The following is a 6,321-nucleotide window of genomic DNA, read 5'->3' as shown; positions in this document are numbered from 1 at the left end:
CTGGGAGTCAGGGTTTCAACATCTGGATTTCAGTTCAGTTCAGTCGCTCAGTCGTGTCTGATTCTTTGGGACCTCAAGGACTGCAGCACACCAGGCCTTCCTGTCCATCACCAACTCCCGGAGTTTACTCAAACTCATGTCCATCCAGTCAGTGATGCCATCCAACCATCTCATCCTCGGTTGTCCCCTTCTCCTCCCGCCTTCAATCTTTCCCAGCATCAGGATCTTTTCCAGTGAGTCAGTTCTTCGCATTAGGTGGCCAAAGTATTGGAGTTTCAGCTTCAGCATCAGTCCTTCCAATGAATATTCAGGACTGATTTCCTTTAGGATGAACTGGTTGGATCTCCTTGCAGTCCAAGGGACTCTCAAGAGTCTTCTCCAACACCACAGTTCAAAAGCATCAATTCTTTGGTGCTCAGCTTTCTTTATAGTCCAACTCACACATCCACACATGACTACTGGAAAAACCATAGCTTTGATTAAACGGACCATCTGGATTTGGGGGGACAAAATTCAGCCCACAACACCCTCCAAGACATTTTGGAAACATGTTAGATGGGAGGAAAGAGCTGCCAGGCCCCAGGCCCTGGGGAGAGAAGGAGATGAAGAGGAGCAACCACGTGGGATTCCTCCTGTCTGTTCCCTTGAAGGCCCCCCACCCCCACTGGCCTCCTCACCATCCTGGTGGCCCTGGTTTGGTGACAGAGAACTCCTAGGAGAAGGGACCCAAGGATGCATCTACTGTCCAGGGCTGGCCAGAGAGGAGGAGGGGATCTGCAGGGGAGCTGGTGACTGGTGATCCGAGGGCCACCTTCCACAGGGGCTCAAAGGTGTCACTCGCTGGTGGTGGTCCTGCTCACAGCCCTGTCTGAGGCCCAACAGCTGGGTGACCAAGGGGACTTTGCTGGGGTGGGTAGGACACAGCCTGGGATACATCCCTGCAGAAGGAACTCGGGTGATTCTTTGTTCAAAGCAACTCACCCAAGGACTCCTACGTCATGGGTAGGACAGGACGACCTCCTCTGAGAAGTGAGAATGGCATGCCTCCCTCGAAGGCGTTGTCACCCGCTAAAGTTCACATGCAAAGTGCGCCTGCCTGTGGTGTGGGGGAGTGGGGCTACTGTTTTCCTGGCTTCTTTCCCCCAAAACATTTGTGTGTGTGTATGAGCCCACAGGTCTTTTGTTTGTTTATTTTTGGCTGTGTTGAGTCTTGGTTGCTGCCTGCGGGCTTTTCTCTAGTTGCACCGAGTGGGGTTACTCTCTAGCTGCGGTGCCCGGGCTTCTCATTGTGGTGGCTTCTCTCGTGGTGGAGCACAGGCTCTTGAGCTCATCCTCAGTAGCAGCAGGCTCCTTGGCTTAGCTGATCCGTGACATGTGGAATCTCCCTGGCCCAGGGATCAAACCCACATCTCTTCCATTGACAGGTGGATTCTTTACCACTGGACCACCAGGGAAGTCCTCCCCAAACTTTTTTTTTTTTTCTTTTAAATTTTATTTTATTTTTAAACTTTACATAATTGTATTAGTTTTGCCAAATATCAAAATGAATCCGCCACAGGCATACATGTGTTCCCCATCCTGAACCCTCCTCCCTCCTCCCTCCCCACACCATCCCTCTGGGTCGTCCCAGTGCACCAGCCCCAAGCATCCAGTATCGCGCATCGAACCTGGACTGGCAACTCGTTTCTTACATGATATTCTACATGTTTCAATGTCACTCTCCCAAATCATCCCACCCTCTCCCTCTCCCACAGAGTCCATAAGACTGTTCTATACATCAGTGTCTCTTTTGCTATCTCGTACACCAGGTTATTCTGTAATCATGAAATACAACTTTTAAAAAATTGTGGTAAAATACACTTGACATAAAAATTTCCTTCTTAGCCATTTTAAGTGCACAGCTCAGGGGCCTTAAGTACATTCACACTGAGAGACCATCCCACCACCATCTCTGCTTATCTTCCTAAATGGAAACTGGCCCTTCAAACTCCTGACACTTTTGCAGGCTTCCAGCATCAAGAAGGGCCAAACCTGAGGCTCCCCCGCCTGTGAACCGTTGGCACCGGCCCCATCTCTTTAAAAAAGTGTGAGGGATGAAGCCGCCCCCTCAGCGTAGGATCTGCCTGGTGGTCACTGCACAGCACAACCTCTTTCTGCACTAAGCAGCTCTGGTTTAAAGCTGCGTGGGTCCCCCAAACAAACTAATTCTCCAGGATGTGGAGCCACGATGGGGGAGATGGTCAGGGGAGGGCTGCCCTGACTCCTGCTGCGTGCATGGGGACAGGCGCAGGTGAGGTTGGTAGCCATCACTGGACAGACTTACTCCATGTGGCCTCCCCACAAACTCTGATAAGAAATAACAAAAGGTGTTAGTTCCCCAGGGTAGGGTTTTTAGATCGTCTCTAGGCGGTTAATCTCTGAGGTTCCGAGGCTTGGGGGCAACCACACCCCTGGAAGTACTTTGTGGCTTCAATAACATGGTGGAGAGAAAGCAGGTGCTCTGTGGTATTTACACCGAGTGATGAATGTGGCAGTTAGAGCCTCCAGTAGGTGTGGGCCCTGTGGGAGGTTTGCTGGGGAGCAGGCGGGGGAGGGGAATGATACATCCCAGGGCACCCCTGGGCGAAGGGCATGGGAGGGAGAGAAGACCCAGAGGTTTGGATTTTGCAAAATATAATACAATAGACAAAACTCTGAGAGTCTGATTGACAAAAGGGGAAACACCAACGAGCCTGAAGAGTGTGAAAGGTGACAGAGTCTCAGAGGAAAGAGTTTGAAAGAAGGTAAGAAGTGTGTGGTGTGGACTGCACACTGAGGTGCCCACGTTCCTCAGAGAGCAGATCCATTCCCAGGAAGACTAAATGAAATGTTAGTCGCTCAGTCGTGTCCTACTCTTTGCAACCCCATGGATTATAGCCCTGCATGGAATTCTCTGTCCATGGAATTCTCCAGGCAAGAATACTGGAGTGGATTGCCATTTCCTTCTCCAGAGGATCGTCCCAACCCAAGGATCGAACCCAGGTCTCCTGCATTGCAGGCAGATTCTTTACCATCTGAGCCACCAAGAAAGCCCTCACAAAGATAAAAATTGCCCAAATTGTCTGTAAAACCACAGAGTAATGCTGAAGATCAGAAAGGGTCAGTGTCCTGGCCAGGAGCAGACTTGCCTGGACCTCCTGGGGGGACAGATGTGGTCACAGACAAACAGGACATCCTCAGAAAGATGTTGGCAAGGTTGCCAGGCAACATGTTAAATAGCCACAGAGGCACAGGAAACTGCGTCTCAACTTTCCCTCGTCAGGACTCAGGGAAGTAGAATAAAATTTGGTCACCAAAGAGCTGTTGGGTTAAAAGTGGTCAAGGGTACAACTTACAAAATCACTTTAAAACTAAGAGTGCCTGGACTTCCCCGGTGGTGCAGTGGATAAGAATCCGCCTGCCACTGCAGGGGAGACGGGTTCGATCCCTGGTCTAGGAAGATCCCACATGCTGTGGAGTAACAAAGCCCCAGTGCCACAACTATTGAGCCTGTGCTCTAGAGCCCAGGAGCTGCAACTGTGGAGCCCACGTGTCACAAGTACTGATTGAAGCCCAAGAGCCTAGAGCCTGTGCTCTGCAACGAGAAGCCACCACGATGAGAAACCTGCACACCAGAACCAGAGTAGCTCCCGCCCGCCGCAACTAGAGCAGCAAAGGAGACCCACTGCAATTAAAAAAAATTATAAATATAATAAAACAAATTAAAATTGCATATTGAAAAAGAAAAAAAAAACTAAGAGGGCCTGACTCAAGGCAGCAATGGTCATGCAGGAGAGCGTGGGTTTGCATGGTTAGACTTGGCCTTTCCACAAGAACTCAAGCACATCAGCACAGAGGTGGTTCAGTGTTAGGACAGCTGCTTGTGTGATGTGTGACATGAGCGGACTCAAGGAGAATAATGAGACCTGTGTCTCATTTAAAAATTAAAAAGTGAGCTAACCAAGATGAAAACCTGGCAACTGAACATCAAACTCCCCACTGTATTTGTACAGCATGTATCATGCTGAACAGTGGGCATCCTCTGGGAAGTCCCAGCTCAGGGGCAGCCCAAGGGGTCAGTGAGAAATGCTGAAGGACAGCCAGACTGTTGCTTCTTGGAGTTGACCCTCCAGTCTACCTGGAGAGTAAGAGAATCAACAGAAAGACTGCTGGAACTGGTAGGAGGGTTCGGTCAGCACCTTAGCCCACAGAGGTCAGGTTGTGCTGCTTTGGTGACAGCCTCAGGTCTCAGGGCTCTGGTCTGTGCCCCTCCACCAAAAGCCAGGCCCACAGAGCAGCCCCCTTGGGAGCAGTCCTAGTTCTGAGGCCCTGGGGGTGCCACACCAGCAATCAGATGCCCCCCTGCTCAGAAGCAGTTTATGGCCCTTCCATGGATGACCACTGACCAGGGTGAGTCCCCCAGCCCCACCCGCTCACAAAAGGCCAGTGGTACAGTCCTCCTGCCTGGTTACCCTTGGTAACCAGCACTGACGCCACAGGAAGGGATCAGATACACGGCAGATAAGCGATCCAGGAGCTCTTCTGCACAGCTGTCATAACCAACAAGGACACACAGCTTTACTGAAAGCAGAAGTGAAGTGAAAGTTGCTCAGTTGTGTCTGACTCTTTGCGACCCCATGGACTATACAGTCCATGGAATTCTCCAGGCCAGAATACAGGAGTATTCTGTATTCTGACCTGGGAAGGGAAAGGGTAGCCTTTCCCTTCTCCAGGGGAATCTTCCCAACCCAGGGATCAAACCCAAGTCTCCCGCATTGCAGGTGGATTCTTTACCATCTGAGCCACAAGGGAAGCCCAAGAATACTGGAACGGGTAGCCTATTCCTTCACCAGCAGATCTTCCCAACCCAGGAATCAAACTGGGGTCTCTTGCATTGCAGGCGGATTCTTTACCAACTGAGCTACCAGGGAAGCCCACTGAAAGCATAAGACACCTAGCAATACACATAAGCTGTGAGACAGCTGAAGGGAATTAAAACCTTTACCAAGTGAGAGAAAAGAAAACAAGTACATTAGTGAGAGTTCTGTGATGGACCAGGAAGGATCAACATTGAAAAGGTGTCAGTTCTTCCCAAATTTATCTATAAATCCAATGCTATCCCAATATAATGGCCAGAGGACAAAACTAGTAGAATTTGAGAAGCTAACTCTGAAGTTCACATGGAGAAAACCTACAAGACTGGCGGCGACCACCTCCCCCAAGGCCTCCTTCCTGGGTCCTAAGGGCGTCCTCCTCAGCCCCCCGTTTCTCTTGGGTTACACCCTTATTTTACCGCAGTATCTCCTCCAGCAGCTCCCAAAGAAAGGATGCAGTGAATGAATGTATGTTTGAATCCTCGCATGCCTGAAATGTCTTCTTTTTTGGCTGGTATTTGACCGGAATGTTTTAAAATTGCTACTCTAAGATGTCGCACTCCACTTAGCTTTTCTTCTTCCCTAAATTCTATTAATTGGAGGATGGACATCCTGGGAGGTTGTTCAGCTTTTCTCACATTTTCAACTATCTTTTTGTTTTACTTTCTAGGGGATTTTACAAATTCTTTCAATGCTTTTATTGAAACATTTTACTTGACAGTCATTTAACTTCATAGACGTTTCCTGGAGATGGCGCTCCAGTGTGGACTGCGGGTTCCTGGAGGCTGGTGCCGCCTGACAGACCACAGTCCCTATGGGCCACTTACTGTAGGTTACGGTTGTTCAGAAATGTGCCAGCATGGAGGGCGCCCCCCAGTGGGAAGAATTCCACTAGTGATTTTGTTCCATGAAAAATCATGCCCTTTGGGAAGACACTCCATAAGAGAACATGACCTCTTGAAAACGAGGTGCCTTAGGGACGGCCTGCCCCAGGGCAGATACCAACCCTACCCTGCAAGCGACGTGCTGCCAGGGGCCCTCCTCCGAAACCAGGCAAGAAGCACAGGCCTACTCCCCGTGTCCCTGTGGTTCAATGCAGACTGTGTCATTTGGCTGTAACTCAAATATTTAATCCCTTCATGTGATATCCCTGAACTCCCAAGTGGTCTCAGTCAAGGGCAGTCCCTGAATGGCATCCATCCTCCAACTACACCTACAGCTGGGGCCCCAGGCCCTTCGTGCCGAGCTGGCTGGGCCTCTGCTTCTCAGTGTCTGCTCCACAGGGACCCTGCAGCACTGTGGCTGTGGCCCAGGGTGAGTGTGGTCACCAGCCTCCCAAGGTCCGTCAGCAGAGCACGGTGACAGGTCGCTCCTGACGCTCTGCTGTGGAGGCTACCAATGAGACAATGGAAAACCAAGACGTGCAGGA

Source organism: Bos mutus, chromosome 17, assembly GCF_027580195.1.
Source record: "Bos mutus isolate GX-2022 chromosome 17, NWIPB_WYAK_1.1, whole genome shotgun sequence".
In the NCBI taxonomy this organism is placed as follows: Eukaryota; Metazoa; Chordata; class Mammalia; order Artiodactyla; family Bovidae; genus Bos; species Bos mutus.
Note: the sequence above shows the minus strand (reverse complement) of the source record.